This window comes from Erinaceus europaeus, chromosome 1, assembly GCF_950295315.1.
Source record: "Erinaceus europaeus chromosome 1, mEriEur2.1, whole genome shotgun sequence".
Taxonomy (NCBI): domain Eukaryota; kingdom Metazoa; phylum Chordata; class Mammalia; order Eulipotyphla; family Erinaceidae; genus Erinaceus; species Erinaceus europaeus.
In genome coordinates, this window is record NC_080162.1 from 5,050,283 (window position 1) to 5,068,293 (window position 18,011).

Below are 18,011 nucleotides of genomic sequence, written 5' to 3' on the forward strand. Positions count from 1 at the left end.
CTCTATTCAATTAAATAAAAATACACACACACACATATATATATATATATATATATATATATATATATATATATATACAATTTTTATATTTCTTTATTGGGAAATTAATGTTTTACATTCAACAATAAATACAATCGTTTGTACATGCATAACATTCCCCAGTTTCCCATATAACAATACAACCCCCACTAGGTCCTCTGTCATCCTTCTAGGACCTGTATTCTCCCCACCCACCCACCTACCCCAGAGTCTTTTACTTTGGTGTGATACATCAATTCCATTTCAGGTTCTACTTGTGTTTTTGTTTTTTCTTCTGATCTTGTTTTTCAGCTTCTGCCTGAGAGTGAGATCATCCCATATTCATCCTTCTGTTTCTGACTTATTACACTTAACATGAATTTTTCAAGGTCCATGCAAGATCGGCTGAAAACGGTGAAGTCACCATTTTTTACAGCTGAGTAGTATTCCATTGTGTATATATGCCACAACTTGTTCAGCCACTCATCTGTTGTTGGACACCTGGGTTGCTTCCAGGTTTTGGCTATTACAAATTGTGCTGCCAAGAACATATGTGTACACAGATCTTTTTGGATGGATGTGTTGGGTTCCTTAGGATATATCCCCAGGAGAGGAATTGCAGGGTCATAGGGTAGGTCCATTTCTAGCCTTCTGAAAGTTCTCCAGACTGTTCTTCTCAGAGGTTGGACCAATTGACATTCCCACCAGAGGTACAGGAGGGTTCCTTTGACCCCACACCCTCTCCAGCATTTGCTGTTGTTACCTTTTCTGATGTCTGATACTCTCACAGGAGTGAAGTGATATCTCATTGTTTTCTTTATTTGCATTTCTCTGACAATCAGAGACTTGGAGCATTTTTTCATATGTTTCTCGGCCTTTTGGATCTCTTCTGTGGTGAATATTATGTCCATGTCCTCCCCCCATTTTTGGATGGGGTTATTTGGTGTCTTGTTGTTGAGTTTGGCAAGCTCTTTATATATGTTGGTTATTAAACTCTTGTCTGATGTATGGCATGTAAAGATCTTCTCCCATTCTGTGAGGGCTCTCTTGGTTTGGGTAGTGGTTTCTTTTGCTGTGAAGAAGCTTTTTAATTTGATGTAGTCCCATAGGTTTATACTTGCCTTAGTCTTCTTTATAATTGGATTCATTTCATTGAAGACATCTTTAAAATTTATGCGGAAAAGAGTTTTGCCAATATTTTCCTCTAAGTATCTGATAGTTTGTGGTCTAACATCCAAGTTCTTGATCCACTTGGAATTTACTTTTGTATTTGGTGAAATGCAGTGGTTCAGTTTCATTCTTCGGCATGTTTCAACCCATTATTTCCAACATCATTTGTTGAAGAGACTCTGTTTTACCCATTTAATAGTCTGGGCCCCTCTGTCAAAGATTAGATGTCCATAGGTGTGGGGGCTCACTTTCAATTCTACTCCACTGGTCTGTTCATGTTCATGTTCCAGTACCAAGCAGTTTTGATGACAATGGCCCTATAATACAGTTTGAGATCTGGGAGTGTGATGCCTCCAGTTCTGTTCTTTTTTCTCAAGATTGTTTTGGCAATTTAGGTCTTTTCTGGTTCCAGATAAACATTTGTAGCATTTGTTCTTTTCTCCTAAAAATGTGCTTGGGATCTTGATGGGGATAGATTAAATTTGTATATGGCTCTGGGTAGTGTATTCATTTTGATGATGTTAATTCTTCCAACCCATGAACATGGAATATCTTTCCACTTCTTTGTGTCTTTTTCAATTTCCTTGAGTAGTGACTCATAATTTTCAGTATACAAGTCTTTCACTTCTTTGGTTAGGTTTACTCCTAGATATTTTATTGTTTTGGTTGCTATAGTAAAAGGAATTGATTTCTGGATTTCATTTTCTTCTAACTTAGTGTTTGCATAGAGGAATGCCACTGACTTTTGAATGTTAATTTTGTAGCCTGACACCTTATTGTATTGCCTGATGATTTTCAAAAGCTTCTTGTTGGACTCCTTAGGTTTTTCTGTGTATACTATCATGTCATCTGCAAATAGGGAGAGTTTGACTTCTTTTCTTCCAATCTGTATCCCTTTAATTCCTTGCTCCTGCCTGATTGCTATGGCAAGAACTTCTAACACTATGTTGAATAGTAATGGTGATAGTGGGTAGCCCTGTCTAGTACCTGATCTGAGGGGAAATGCTTCCAGTTTTTCACCATTGAGTATGATGTTGACTGTAGGTTTGCTATATATAGACTACACTATCTTCAGGAATTTTCCATCTATTCCCATTTTTGTAGTGTTTTGATCATAAAGGGATGTTGTATTTTGTCAAAGGCTTTCTCTGCATCAATTGACATGACCATGTGGTTTTTGGTCTTGCTTTTGTTGATGTGGTGGATCACATTGATTGATTTACGTATATTAAACCAAACTTGCATGCCTGGGATAAACCCCACTTGGTCATGATGAAAAATCTTTTTAATATACTGCTATATCTGGTTGGCTAGAATTTTGTTCAATATTTTAGCATCTATGTTCATCAGAGATATTGGTCTGTAGTTTTCTTTTTTGGTTGTTTCCCTGTCTGCTTTTGGTATTAGAGTGATGTTGACTTCATAGAAGCTGGTAGGGAGTATTCCAGTGCCTTCAATCTTCTGGAAGACTTTTAAAAGTAGAGGTATTAGTTCTTCTTTGAAGGCTTTGTAGAATTCATTTGTAAAACCATCTGGTCCAGGACTTTCATTTTTGGGAAGATTTTTGATAACTGTTTCAATTTCATTAGCTGTGATGGGCCTGTTCATGTTATCCACTTCCTCTTTACTTAGTTTTGGAAGTTTGTAGGTATCTAGGAAATTGTCCATTTCTTCCAGGTTCTCTAGCTTGGTGGCATATAGTTGTTCATAGAAGCCTCGCATGATATGTTGAATCTGTGGTTTTTGTTGTGATATCTCCTCTTTCATCTAGTATCCGATTTATTTGGGTCTTCTCCCTTTTTTGTTTTGTGAGTCTGGCTAAAGGTCTGTCAATTTTGTTCACTCTTTCGAAGAACCAACATTTACTTTCATTGATCTTTTGTATGGTTTTCTTATTCTCAATGTTATTTATTTTTGCCCTAACTTTAATGATTTCTGTCCTTCTGGTTGCTTTAGGGTTCCTTTGTTCTTCTTCTTCTAGGTATTTAAGATGTGCAATCAGGGTGTTTATTTGCACTTTTTCTTGTTTCCTAATGTGTGCTTGTATAGCTATGAACTTCCCTCTCAGTACTGCTTTAGCTGTGTCCCAAATATTTTGATAGTTTATGCCCTCATTTTCATTGAACTTTCAAACATTTTGATTTCTTCCTTTATTTCCTCTTTGACCCAGAAGTTGTTAAGAAGTGTACTGTTGAGCTTTCACATTTTGGGACTATTACTAATCTTTTGTTTGTTGTTAAGTGTTAGTTTAATTCCACTGTGGCCTGAGAAGATGCTTGGGATGATTTCAATGCTCTTTAATTTGCTGATGCTGTCTTTGTGGCCTAACATATGGTCTATCCTTGAGAATGACCCATGTGGATTTGAGTAAAATGTGTATTCCAGTTTCTTGGGATGAATGTCTCTGAAAATGTCCAATAGTTCTCATTTATCTATCTCTTCATTTAGCTCCCTCATGTCTTTATTGATTTTCTGCCTGGATGATCTGTCAAGTTGAGAGAGTGGGGTGTTGAAGTCCCCTAGTATGATTGTGTTACTGTTAATATATTGCTGTAGCTCTTTCAGTAGACGTTTGATGTATTTAGATGGCTTCTCATTGGGTGCATAGATATTAATAATTGTTAAGTCCTCTTGATTGACTGATCCTCTGAGCATTAAGTAGTGTCCATTCCTATCTTTTTAAATCTTATCTATTTTAAAGTCTATCATGTCAGATATGAGACTCGCTGTTCCTGCCCTTTTTTGTGGGTCATTGGCTTGTATGATAGTTTTCCAACCTTTCACTTTGAGTCTGTGTTTGTCTTGTTGAGTTAGGTGAGTTTCCTGTAGACAGCATATTGTTGGGTTGTATTTTCTGATCCATCTTCCTACTCTGTGTCTTTTAATAGGTGAATTCAGGCCATTGACATTTATTGATATCAAAGATTGAAGATATTTTAATGCCATTCTTGTAGTTTTAGTGTGTTCTGATATATGACCTATTTATGGTGGTCTGACTGTTTATAGAAGACCTTTCAGAACTTCTTTCAGTGCAGGCTTGGTGATAGTTGATTCCTTCAATTGTTGCTTGTCTGAGAAGGTTTTGATGCCTCCATCTAGTCTGAATGACAGTCTAGCAGGTTATAGTATTCTTGGTTGAAAGCCTTTCTCATTGAGCATTCTTGCCATTCTCTTCTGGCCTGTAGTGTTTGTGTGGAGAAGTCTGCTGCTAATCTTAAGGTTTTTCCTCTGTAGGTGACTCTTTGTTTTTCTTTTGCAGCCTTCATGATCCTTTCTTTATCCTTGTTCCTTTCCATTCTAAGTATTATGTGTCTTGGTGTCTTTAAGTCTGGGTTAATTCTGTTTGGGACCCTTTGGGCTTCTTGAATCTTTATGTCTTTGATGTTGTCTAGACTAGGGAAGTTTTCAGCTATTATGGCCTGAAGAATGCTTTCTTCCTCTCCCTCTCTTTCTTCCTCTGGTAAGCCAATAATGTGTATATTGTTTCTTTTGAAGCCATCCCATAGGACTCTGTTGTTGTTTTCGGCATCTCTTAATCTCTTTTTGAGATCTCTTACTTATTTTTTAGTTGTCTCTAATTCATCCTCGATCTTGCTAATTCTGTCTTCAGCCTCATTGATTCTATTCTCTCTGCCCTCTACTGTTTTCTGGAGTTCATCTATTTTGTTACCCTGTTCTGACACTGTTTTAGCTTGTTCAGCTAGTTGTGTTCTTAGCTCAGCTATTTCAGCTTTCAGCTCTCTAATAACCTTGAGATAATTAGTGTTTTCTTCCTGAGTCTCATTTGTTGTTCCTGTATTTCTGATTACAATTCTTTCAAACTCTTCACTCTCTCCTGTGATTATTTCCTTAGCTGGTGTTTGGATGTTGAACTCATTATTTTGTGCTTCACCCTTTGGGGGGCTTTTAGCTGGACTCTTGTCCTGGTTTGTTTCTCCATTATTTCTTCTTGTTGGTTTAACCATTTTTTATATTATGTTATGAATTCCCTCTCAGTACTTTTCAAATTACTGATCACTATTTCCTGGATTGACTTGTGTCTAAGTAAGGTAATTAAAGGGTTCACAGTGGTGGAAGTTAACAGTTATTTCAATAGTATTTTAATCCCTGAGTTGGACCTCAGTGGTTTAAAAGCCTCTTTTTCTTTTTCTTCTCTGTAGGCTATAGAAGCCTGAGGGCTTTTAAACTACAAATAGGCATCTTAGCTTAATCACTGACTCCTGACCAAGAGATACTCCTGACCAGGGTGTGTCAGAGATACTCCAGTGGTTATGCAAAGAGATTTTCACAGCTATGCCACGGAAGTATAGGTCTTCTCCTGAGTTTCCTGGCTAGATCTCTATCCCCTGGTGTCCCTCCCTGCTGCTGCTCCAGATTCTGAGGGCAGTAGCAATGGAGACCCAGAATTGCACTTGGTGAGTCTCAGGGGAGTCCTCTCCTCCCCTCAGCTGTCCCCTTGTTGGTGGAACAGACTGGAGGTGATGTCTCAACTGGTAAACTGCCAGACTGTTACCAGCCACTTAATCTCTCCCTAGGCTCCTCTCTGTCACCAGCCACACGTGTTCGCACTCACAGGTGACCTGGTGGGTTCCTGTAGTTATTCCAGTCCTGTCTTGTTTCAGTCCCAGGTGGTCTCCTTTGGTATTCCTAATTGATCCGAGAGAGGAGAGGAGAGGAGAGGAGAGAAAGAGATCAGCTGTTGCTCATAGCCCCGCCTCTCTCCTATTTTTCTTATATTGATAGGACAGAGAGAAATTGAGAGAGGCAGGGGAGATAGACAAAGTGACAGAGAGATGCCTGCAGTACTGCATCACTGTTCCTGAAGTTTCCCCCTGTAGGTGAGGACCAGGAGCTTTAAAAAAAAATACATATATTAAAAAAAAAAAAAACTTTAAAAAGAGAGAGCAAGAGAATGAAAGAGACCATAGCCCCAAAGCTATTGTCAATGTAGTGGGATCCAGGCCCAAACCTGGTTGCCTGCGTGAACAAGCGGCACACCGTCCAGGTGAGCAAGTCCATCACACTAGTAGTAATACCTCTAATGTGATTATTAGATTTGAGTACGTTAACTTACAGAAGTAAAAATCTCAGCAAGGCCTGAAAAAAAAAACTATTGCTTTTCAAAATATTACAATTAAATGGAGTTTAGATTAATAACTACTGCTGGGAATAGTGCAGAGTTGTACCCCTATTATTTAGTAAATTTTATAAATAGATATTAAGTAACTAATAATAATAACTACTTAAATATTATTTTTAAGAAAACATAGATTAAAAAAATGGATAGAGTGCTGCTTTGTTATGTACACAACCCAGACTCAAACTTGACCACCACCACTACACTAAAAGAGGACTTCTGTGTGCTCTTATCATCCTCTCTCTCTCTCTCTCTCCCTCGTCCCTCCTTCCCTATCTCTAAAAAAGTGTCATTGTTACAACTTTGAATTCATAGAGCTCTGAGGACTCCAAGTTGAGAAACTATTCAATTACCAGAAAGAGAATTTTCTGAAATGTAATAATTTGTTAAGGGTTTTTGAAATCCTAACACTTGCTTATAGGTATTGGAATGATTTCAAGTTGAACACTTAAATGTCATTCTAATGGTATAAAACTTTTAGAAAAGCCTTCAAAATTATGAGCGGACACACAGACAACCATACATCCCAGGGAAGGTTCAATGAACATAAATAAAAGTATTACAACTCCAGAAGACAAAATGAGGCTGAGTGACATATGCAGTTAGATGTAAATCTTGATATCTTGATGTCCAAAGAGAGTTGATGGGTGGAGGGTAGATAGCATAATGGTTATACAGACAGACTCTCATGCCTGAGGCTCCAAAGTCCCAGGTTCAATCCCCCGTACCACCATAAGCCAGAGCTGAACAGTGCTCTGGTTAAAAAATAAAAATTAAAAAACAAACAAACAAACAAAAAACAAAGAGAGTTGACCCTCATTTTCTCTTCATGTCTGTTTTATTTTGTCATGTAGATATTTCTGGACTATGCATCCCATAACCTCAAGAATTCATTTAGTTTGGGACTATAACCTATTGAATGGTTTGCAAAACAATATTGCTAAAAGAGATCCAAACATAATGGGTTATCAAATACAACTAGACAGTAGTAGAGGAAGAGGCAGGGAAACTAAACTTCTGAAATCACATAATTTTGTGTATTTTTATGCTTCCTGGATTGATTTTACTATTCATTGTGGACTAACCATGTAAGTGATGACTAATCCTCTAGAATCCACTGTCCCCATATCTTACTACTTACTAATTGCTGATAATAATATGATAAATATATATATGTGTGTGTGTGTGTGTGTGTGTATATATATATATATATATATATGTATATTACTTTAATTTTTACATGCTTTTGGTAATGCCAGAAGTGGGAATTTGACTTCACCATTTTATTTGCTTATACTTTTTTTGATATTTACTTACTTCCTTTTGTTGCCCCTGTTGTTTTTATTGTTGTAGTTACTATTGTTGTTGTTGTCATTGTTGTTGGATGGGACAGAGAGAAATGGAGAGAGGAGAGAAAGACAGAGAGGGGGGAGAGAAAGTCAGACACCTGCAGACCTGCTTCACTACCTATGAAGGGACTCCCCTGTAGTTGGGGATCCAGGGGCTCGAACCGGGATCCTTACGCCGGTCCTTGCACTTTGTACCACCTGCACTTATCCCACTGCACCACCGCCCAACTCCCATAACTGAGGGGATTAAGAAAATCACACAGTGTACTATAGCAGTGCAAAAATGAGGATTCTAGAATCTGACTTTCTGGATTCAGATCTTACCAGTAAATATGCTTGGCCATTTACTTCATTTTTTTTTTAATTCTTTATTGGAAGATTAATGGTTTATAGTCACCAGTAAAATTCAATAGTTTTTACATGCATAACATTTCCACATAACCATACAACCCCCACTAGGTCCTTCTCTGCCATCCTGTTCCAGGACTTGAACCCTTCCCCCACCCCACCCCCACCAGAGTCTTTTACTTTGGTGCAATACACCAACTTCAGTCCAAGTTCTGCTTAGTGTTTGCCCTTCTGATCTTGTGTTTCAACTTCTGCCTATGAGTGAGATCATCCCATATTCATCCTTCGTTTCTGACTTATCTCACTTAACATGGTATCTTTGAGCTCCATCCAAGGAGGTGAATTTACCATGAACCTGAGACTTGGATCCTCAGGAATTCTAAGAGTCTCTTTGCATAACCATTATGCAAACCTTTCTCAGTTTTCTACTACCTTTATTTATTTATTGGATAGAGGCAGCCCGGAATCAAGAAGGAAGGGGGAGATAGAGGAGAGAGAAAGACACCTGTAGCCCTGCTTCACCACTCATGAAGCTTTCCCCCTGCAGCCCTGCTTCACCACTCATGAAGCTTTCCCCCTGCAGCCCTGCTTCACCACTCATGAAGCTTTCCCCCTGCAGGTGAGGACCAGAGGCTTGAACCTGTGTCCTTGCGCACCACCTGACCCCAATTTCTCAGTTTTTCATGTAACAATTCAACCCCCCTCTAGGTCCTCCTCTGCCATCATGTTCCAGGACCTGGACCCTCCTCCCTTCCCTCCCCCAGAGTCTTTTACATTGGCACTTCAATTTCTGAACTTCAGATTCCTCATCTTTAAAACAAAGCTAGCGGGGGGTCAGGTCGTGGCGCTCCAGGTTAAGTACACATAGTATGAACCAAGGGACTGGAGCAAGGATTCCGGTTTGAGCCCCAGCTCCACACCCGCAGGAGGGATGCCTCAGGAGTGGTGAAGTAGGTCTGCAGGTGTCTATTGTTCTCTCTCCCTCCCTATCTTCCCCTCCTCTCTCAGTGTCTCTCTGTCCTACCCAATAATAAAAGGAAAAAATGCCTACCAGAAGCAGTGGGTTTGTCCTGTAGGTACCAAGCCCCAGCAAGTACATACTGACATCTGCCTGGACAACTTAGACCTTATATGCAAGAAGGCCTGGCAAGCTTTGTAAACAGTTAAATGAGGGGGCTGGGTGGCAGCTGGTTAAGCGCAGGTGGCACAATGCTTCAGGGAGCACCTGTGTGGGGGGGGTCTCTACTCAAGCTGTGAAGCAGGTCTGCAGGTGTCTGTCTTTCTCTCCTCCTCTCTGTCTTCCCCTCCTCTCTCCATTTCTCCCTGTCCTGTCCAACAACAATGACAACTATCATAACAATAATAACCACAACAAAGGGCAACAAAATGGGAAAAATGGCCTCCAAGAGCAGTGGTTCATAGTGCAGGCACCGAGCCCCAGTGATAACCCTGGAGGGAAACACACACACACACACACACACACACACACACACACACACACACAGTTAAATGAAGAGATGATTAAGCAAAAGAGATAGGTGATAAACCCCTTATTCTAGTCAGCAGAATTTTCTATTTCATCATTGTTAAAGGCAGACGGCTTTAAAGGGAAGCCCCATGTAAGAATAAAACCTTTCACAAGCTTCTCCTGCCAAGCTGCATGGCAGTGAAACAGAATAGCTGTGGGCTCACTCTGCAGCACTGCTCTTTGTGCCTGTGTGGCTTATGCTGCCAGGGTACCCTGAGGAAATCCTGCTTCCCTGAGGCCCGTGTCCTCTGTGGCAGGGGTGAATAAGGACCTTGAGGTTGAAATGCTAGGTGTGTCTCCCATGGAGACAGTCTTGTGTCGTGGTAGACTCAGACTACTGACTATATCCTTCTCTTTTTATAAACATAAACATAAAAATAAAAAACATTCATCAGGAGAATAAAAAGTGCCTCAAGTCATTGTCATCAAACCTAGTGATTTATAAGAAAGTTTCTTATTCAATAGCTAAAGAAGAAATCATCAATAAATGGGTGGGGAGAGAGAACATAATAGTTATGCAAAGAGACTGTCATGTCTGAGGCTCCAATGTTCTAGTCCCAAGTTCAGTTCCCTGAACCAACATAAACCAGAGCTGAGCAGTGCCATGGTTAAAAAAAAAAAAAAGTCAATAAATAAACCCTAAGCATAGCAGATACCGTGACTTACACTGTCGGTTACTACCCAAAAGACAGTTTCTATGCAAAATTTGCAGAAATAGGTAGAGAAGTAGTGATACCATAACTCTGTTTGCCATTTGTAAGTACACCAAGTATACATTCCTTTGTTTCTGAAGATATACACCAGGTACATATGAAATTGTTTATCATTATAGGTATTTTAAACCGGTATTTATTTTTTTAATTTAATTTCCCTTTTTGTTGCCCTTGTTTTTTTTATTGTTGTTGTAGTTCTTTTTGTTGTTATTGTTGTCATCATTATTGGATAGAACAGAGAGAGACATGGAGAGAGGAGGGAAAGACAGAGACGGGGAGGAAAAGATAAACACTTGCAGATCTGCTTCACTGCTTGTGAAGCAACCACCCTGTAGGTGGGGAGCCGGAATCTTTAAATAAACCAGTATTTCATACTGAAGTCAATTGTCAACATACTGAAGTAAAATGTCAACAAATTGCTTCTCCAAAGTGAGATATTTTTCTAGGAAAAAAAATATATATCAGTATAAATCCAGAAAAAAAAGTAGACACTTCTTCCTAAGGTTTAAAATAATTAGTGAGAATTTCAGATTTTTTACTACAATCCCATCCTGACCTTCCTGGCCAGATGATATCACCAACAGGTTGAGGAATGAGGAATGTCACCTCTCTGAAGCCCTTCCTTGCTAGGGAATGATCCAAACAGGATGGAAGTGTGGAGCAACACGCCAATGTCCATGCCCAGCAGAGAAGCAATTCTAGACGACTGAACTTTCTCTTTTCCCCACAAAGACTTTTAGTCCATACTTTCAGAGTGGGAGGGGGGAAGCTAGGAGAAGATGAACTGGACCCCACTGGGATTCAGAACTTGTGTGACTAGGAACCTTTGCTTTTGTACCGTCACTAAAAGGGAAGAGAATATGAAGAACACCTGAGGAACATGGGCAATGGGTTTCCTTTATCTGAGAGGGAAGAGGATAAAGAAGGGACATCCAGGTGCTGTAATAGGTGTAGGAGTAGTGGAGACAGAGCCTTAGAAGTGAATAAAAATGGGTCTCTACTTCCACATAGAGTCTTACATCTTTTCCCAGATGGCCTACAAGCTCTCCGGTGTGGGCCTTTTCATTTTACTGATTAAAATTTTAAAACTAGAGGTGGTGGGGACCCCATGTGTAATATTTAGAGTTGGGGAAAGAAGCCATGGGACAGGAGTTGGGCAGCAGCGCAGTGGGTTAAGTGCACATGGCGCGAAGCACAAGGACCAATGTAAGGATCCCGGTTTGAGCCCCCCGGCTTCCCACCTGCAGGGGAGTCACTTCACAGGAAGTGAAGCAGGTCTGCAGGTGTTTATCTTTCTCTCACCCTCTCTGTCTTCCCCTCCTCTCTCCATTTCTCTCTATCCTATCCAATAACAACAACATCAATAACTACAACAATGTTAAACAACAAGGGCAACAAAAGGGAAAATTAATAAATAAATATTAAATAAAGAAACCACGGGACAGGAGACATAGATATACCTAATTCAGACTACTTCATAGTAAAAAAAAAAAAAAACAACAACAACAACAACAAAAAAAAAAAACCTGTGGATGGAACTGGCAGTGATTACGCTCAGCAAAGTTAGTAAAAAACAAAATAAAGGGTGATTACAGGGTGATTTCACTCATGTGGAATATAGAGAATCTAAACACATGAACTTGGTAAAATATATATGCTCAACTCATATCTATGACCATAGGAGAACTGTGGTGATACAGACCTGTGTTGGTGTGAAATCATATCCCTTTAGAATCTTGTAAATCACTTATATAAATAAATGTTAATAAAAAATAAAACAATTTGTGATAAATGCTCATTCAAAACTTACCAATTTGGTGACACATGCCTTTTTTGTTTCTGTGACATAAATTTATTGTTTTTTTTTTTAACCAAAATACGTATGCTTGCACCACATTCAGATACTGTTTCTTGAATTAAAAATCCTGAGCTATATGAGGGGTAGAGAATACCAGATATGATTTTTGCCTTATAAGTAAGGGGACAACAGAACAGAAGAGTAAACAAAATCCCGATGTGTTGCTTTTAATTTAAAATTATGTTAGAGGCACTGTCAGTGTTTGAGTGAGAGAGAATTTTAAGGTGACTAGTAAGGATAGCCCTATGGGGCACAGAACTCTCTTAAAATCTTAAAGAACAAGTTAGAACTTAAGTGAATAGATTAAGTGAGGTTATTTAAGGAAAAGGTCACTCCAGGTCAAGGCTACAACATAGGCCATATGTTTTTATAACATTGGGTTGCCGGAAAAGTCATGCCCACGTGAGCAACTATTAGATATCAGATTGACAAAAGATGATCATTCTGTTCTGAAGAGATCAGACATTAAGGCATAAGCATTTTTTAAAAATTTTTGCAATAGGTCAAGTGCTAAAAGTGTACAACTTCATACTCAGCTCTGAATTTCCATCTCTGCAATTAAAAATAAAAACACACGATAAAATTACTACACTGGCTATTTTTAGATAGTTTTGATCCCCCAAATAATTTTTCTTCTAAATAAAGTAGTTTACCTTTGTGCCAAGGCATATCCCATGTCCCTGAAGACTTCTCAGAAGCACTTTCAAAGAGGAATTCCATTCCCCGAAGAGGAAAGCCCTCTTCTCACGTCTAATAGTAATGTCAAAACTAGCCATGTCCTTGAACAACCAATATGTTTACACTGGTCTTTACTGGGTTCTAGTATAACACATCCTATTCATTTAATTTATTACTCATTCATATCCCGTCTCACATTGCTTTTACATTCCCCACTTGAACCTTGAGCTATAAGGTCAGATTAATTTACCCAATGGTTTGGATCTCCTTTCTGAATCCCAGACCCTTGTCTTGCAAGTTCAAATTAAGTCTGCAGAGATGATCACTACAAAAAAAGGAGTTCAAGTAAATATGTTGAACTAAAAGAAACACTGCATGGTAATGTCTTGAATTCACACACACACACATTTTGAATGATTAATGTGATGGTTTTTCCATATATTGTTGTCATAACCAAAACAGCAAATCTATATTGAACTGAATCAATTACATCTGAAGTGTTTGTGTCTGTATGAAGTCTTGTGAATAACTTAGCACAGATAAAATAGCAAAGAGGAAGGTGTCCCTTTCTAAAGTATCCTAAATGGCAATATTATGAATATATTTACACCTTAAAATCTGATCTTAAGTTTTCACTAAAACTCATTATGTCACAGTTTAACGTCCTAAAGTCATATTTTCTTTATAGCACTGTTATGTAACTAGACTGTAAAACAAAACAAAACAAAAAAATGGCCTATTACAAGTGAATAGGATTTTATCTCGAGAGTTCAGATTCGTGATTTAATTCTATTTCTACTCATCTTAAAGCTTTGCAGAGTCATAAGTGGAATGCATTTAAATGTCAATCTGTGGCACTGATAAAGTAAAACACATATAAATGCAATTAAATGTGCTTTAAGTTTTAAAATAATTAAATCATGTGCAGTACTCATGCAACCAGTTTGGAAATGTAAATAAGTTTCTAAACTGCTGAACCCCTTCCTTTGTAGACTCTGAGGGAGACTGTACATAGACATCAAAATTGCCATTGAAAAACCTTGACTACTATTTTTCTGTGCTCCTTGGTTTTGAAAATGATATGCCTGACTATACACATATTAGTAAGTGGTGACTGAAAGAAGCAGATTTAGATATGAAATTGTTACGATAATACTTTGATAGCAGTGTCATGCTCATATGATACATGGCTGAACTCTGTTATCTCTGTTAGACTCATCCATTCTCAGGGTCATTTGTACATGTGTTCTGTGGACTGTGACAAAGTCTAATGCTTCCCTACTTATTTTATCCTATGCAATGTCATGTTTCATACAGTATAAATACCGTTTTAGGAAGAGCAGTTTCAAGGTATGGTAGAGAAAAAAGATAAAATTAGGAATGCCTCTTGAGAAAGTATATTTAGTGCCAGAATAAAAATATTCTTACAGTAAGATTATACTTACTGCTTGCCTGAAACATATGATTATTCAGAAAGTTAATTCTCATAATAGTTAGTATTTTGTGTAGCAAACATTGAGCTATACAATCTAATGCTAACTTGCAGAAGTCTTCTGTGCACATACTTTTTTTTTTCCTTTCTTTAGGAAATGTAGACAGCAAATCCTGAGTATGTAGGGATATTCATATGCCATCTAGAAAATTATCTGGGTCAGAACAATATTTAAAACTATTAGTAACTTAAATTCAGAGAAGATGTTTGCTACTTGTTTTCATTCAGTTGTCTGGTATAACTGATTTTGAAAACAGATCTAGTTATGAATTATGAAAGAAGTGCTTCTGTAATCCTAAATTTGCTACTTTGAAAAATGGAGAAGACAATAGTATCTCAAAAGGTTGCCAGGAAAATGAAGAAAATTTATTTACCACATAGCTTCTGGCATTGAATAATAACTTCACTAGCGTTAGCAAGTATTGTTGTTGATGATGTCTGTGGCTAAACAAAACCTTCCATCCACCATTATGAGTTTATGCATGGGGCCAACATTTATGTTTCACAAAGGCTGACTTCTCTTTCCCTCAATCCCCCCACGGCTTCATGTGTTTTCCTTGCATGAAAGTAAATATGTAAATAAATAAATAGTAATGCAGGTAACTGTCTTTCTCTGATAACCTAGAGTGAAAGAAGCAACATCTGAGTGTTAACGACAGCAAGAGCCATTTGCAGCAAAAGTCACAAATAATCCTTGAAATAGTGTAATTCACTAATCATAGTAGAACTGAAGACTTATATAATCAAAGAAAACAGAGTATCAAGAAAAGAATACTTTTAAATGTTCATTAGCCTAAGAATAAGTTGGTAGCCAAGTGGATACTATAGTAGAGACGATTTTATTAACATAATAGGATATGGTATCTTATGGTATATTAATCTAGTAGAATATAATATCTTAATCATTTAGGGAAACAAAAACAAGATTAAGCAAAAATTCTGTCAAAATAAAAACTGAACTAAGAGCCCAATCACAGGGGCATTTGTTCATGTATGTTTCTTGTGCAACATCAGCATATAGAAATCTGTTCTTCCCTTTCATACACTATAACCAATATTTTTGAAATGAAGAGAAAGAGTACTTCTAATTGTTGCAAATCTTATTTTTATTCAGTCTAGCTCAGATATGCATAGTTTGGGGCTGAGATACCCATCCTGGCGTGACTTTGCAATAGATAAGTCATCATGACTTGTTTCATTTTTTCTTTGATTCAGTTAGTGAACGAATAGTTCATGAACATTTACTCTCTGCCAGATACAGTAAACACAGAAACAACAACATCATCAACAATAACAACAACAAAATCCCCAATCTGGTTACTTACAAACTAGTGAGAGGAAACAGATACCAAACACGTAATCAAGAAAATATTTGATGGATTAGTTTATAATGAGAGGTATAGGGAATGCTTAAAGGAGAAGGAATTTGGGGTGGTTACTCTTAAGCAGAAGGTTGTAAGGCCAGTCTCTGACTCAGAAACATCTGAGAGAGCTGAGAGGATGGATTCAGAGGGTCTGTGTGGGAGAATATTCATGCAGAAGAAAAGCATGTACAAATGGTCTGAGATCAGGACTTGTTCTGGAACCCCAGAACAGTAAAGGGGAAACAGGTCTCCCATAGCAGTAGTTCAGATGATATAACACCTTGTAGATATCTGTGACAGCTTATCTCTGCCATTAGTGAGAAGGAAAGTCATGACATATCTGTGTCCAGTGACATGTCCCCTCATACACGCCTGAGACTTCTGGGCAGAGAAAGAATACCAATAAAGAAAACTTCAGCCAATGCCCATTTGCTGTTACTTTCTCATTCAATGCCACAAAAACTCCTTACAGAGCAGGAGGGAGAACTAATTTAGAGTTAAGACTCAAGTTCCTTCCCTATAGTTCTAAAGGTTGAGTTCTTTTCTTCATACAGTGAACAGGTAAAAATATATTGCAATGTTATTGCCAGGCTAGCTTTGCAGGAGAGAGACCAGGAACTCGTGGCGGTATGGTAATACAATTCTTTATTGATGCGGGAGCCCCAGAGTCGGGTGTGAGCACAGTGGGTTAAGCCACGTGGTGCCAAACCGCAATGGCCGCCTCCCGCTCTACACGCCAGCCCTTCTCCAGGTCAGGACACAGGAGAGAAAAGAGAGAAACCAGAAACAGAAGGGACTTTATAGGATAAAACCGGAAGTGGCAAGTTGGAAATGGCTAAGAAGGGGAGGCAAAAGGCATGCTGGGAAGGTGGAAGCAACCTTAGCAACTGTTGCGATGGTTTTAACTGGTGGAAATAATGATTATGTAAATAGTCCATACTATCAGCAATGCAGCATGGAGCAGGGGGAGCTGGTTTAATGCCCAACATATTATCACCAAAAATAAGTTTTATACTCTCTGTGTGGCATAAACAACTCTTGGGTCACTTGACTAAATGAGACTCAAAGGAGGGAATAATGTTTTATTTCTCCTCTGAATTTGAGTATTCTGAAAGAGTTCATTTTTCATGCCATTGCTCTGTTGGCCCAAATTTCTTTCAAAAGTGAGCTTTCACATTTTCTTTTATTATGAACTACAATTGAATTAGTATGTGCTATACAAATCTGTCATCTTAAAGAGTTTCAGACACACAGTCGAGTCCCTTCAGCTACTTAAGGCACTTTAAGTATTTTTTTTTTCCTCCTCTAGGTTATCACACAGATTTATTAATTCTGGCAGCAGACTGAGACCCATTTATTTGACGTGTCCTTGTGTTCTCTTCTAAGGATCTTGCCACATTAATGTTCTTTCAGATTGCCTTCAGTCTGTACATGTGTGCACAAACAAGACACTGGAGAATTTCACTATCCCTGCCATTGAAGTGGTAAACAATTCAGGACTGAAGAGGGGCCATGAACCTTACCTGAGAAGATGAAGTAGTTTGAAATTTTGTTTCCCCAAGGCCTTCTTTAGTTTTGAATCAAGTGAATTATTGGGTGTTATCTTGAGGATTCTGGCTGCCTAGAGCTCTAAATGATGAGTCCTACTCAGTGATTAGCTCTGTCATCTTCAGACTCTTACAAGTCACCTTGCTGAAATGCCTTACAGAAAGTGAAAAGAAGGCATTGGGCAGTAGCAGAGTGGGTCAAGCACATGGCGCCAAGTGTCAGGATCAGCCTAAGGATCCCGGTTTGAGCTTCGGGTTCCCCACCTGCAGGGGGTCACTTCACAGGCAGTGAAGCAGGCTACAGGTGTCTGTCTTTCTCTTCTCCTCTCTGTCTTCCCCTCCTCTCTTGATTTCTCTCTGTCCTAGCCAACAACAGCTATAACAACAACAACAATAACAACCACAGCAAGAGAAACAACAAAGCGCAACAAATTGGGGGAAATGGCCTCCAGGATCTATAGATTCATAGTACAGGCACCGAGCCCCAGCAATTACCCTGGAGGCCAAAAATTAAAAAAGAAAAAAAACACTTGTTTTCAAGATCTCCTTGAAATTGTATACATTTTTTTTTAGAGGAAGGCAGAGAAAGTCTGGAAGGTAAAAAGACAAAAACAAACAACAAAAATGAAACAAACAAATAAAACAAACAAAAAAACCACAATAGTACCTCCATCTACAGTCTCAGCAGACAAAGGTTCACCACAGAATTTATACCTAGTCTGTTTGTAGAACTAAAAAAAATAAAAATAAAAAAATAAGGATAAAGGAAGTACATTTGACCCTGACAGAATCTAAATAGAACTGAGGCT

At 38.5% G+C, this 18,011-nt stretch overlaps 1 protein-coding gene across 3 annotated transcripts in view; it reads left to right on the top strand.

Annotated features, from left to right (window-relative positions):
* The window catches only part of PRKG1 (protein kinase cGMP-dependent 1), a 1,377,090-nt gene that overhangs the window by 1,332,287 nt on the left and 26,792 nt on the right, over positions 1-18,011 (top strand). The gene's annotated exons all lie outside the window — the stretch shown is intronic.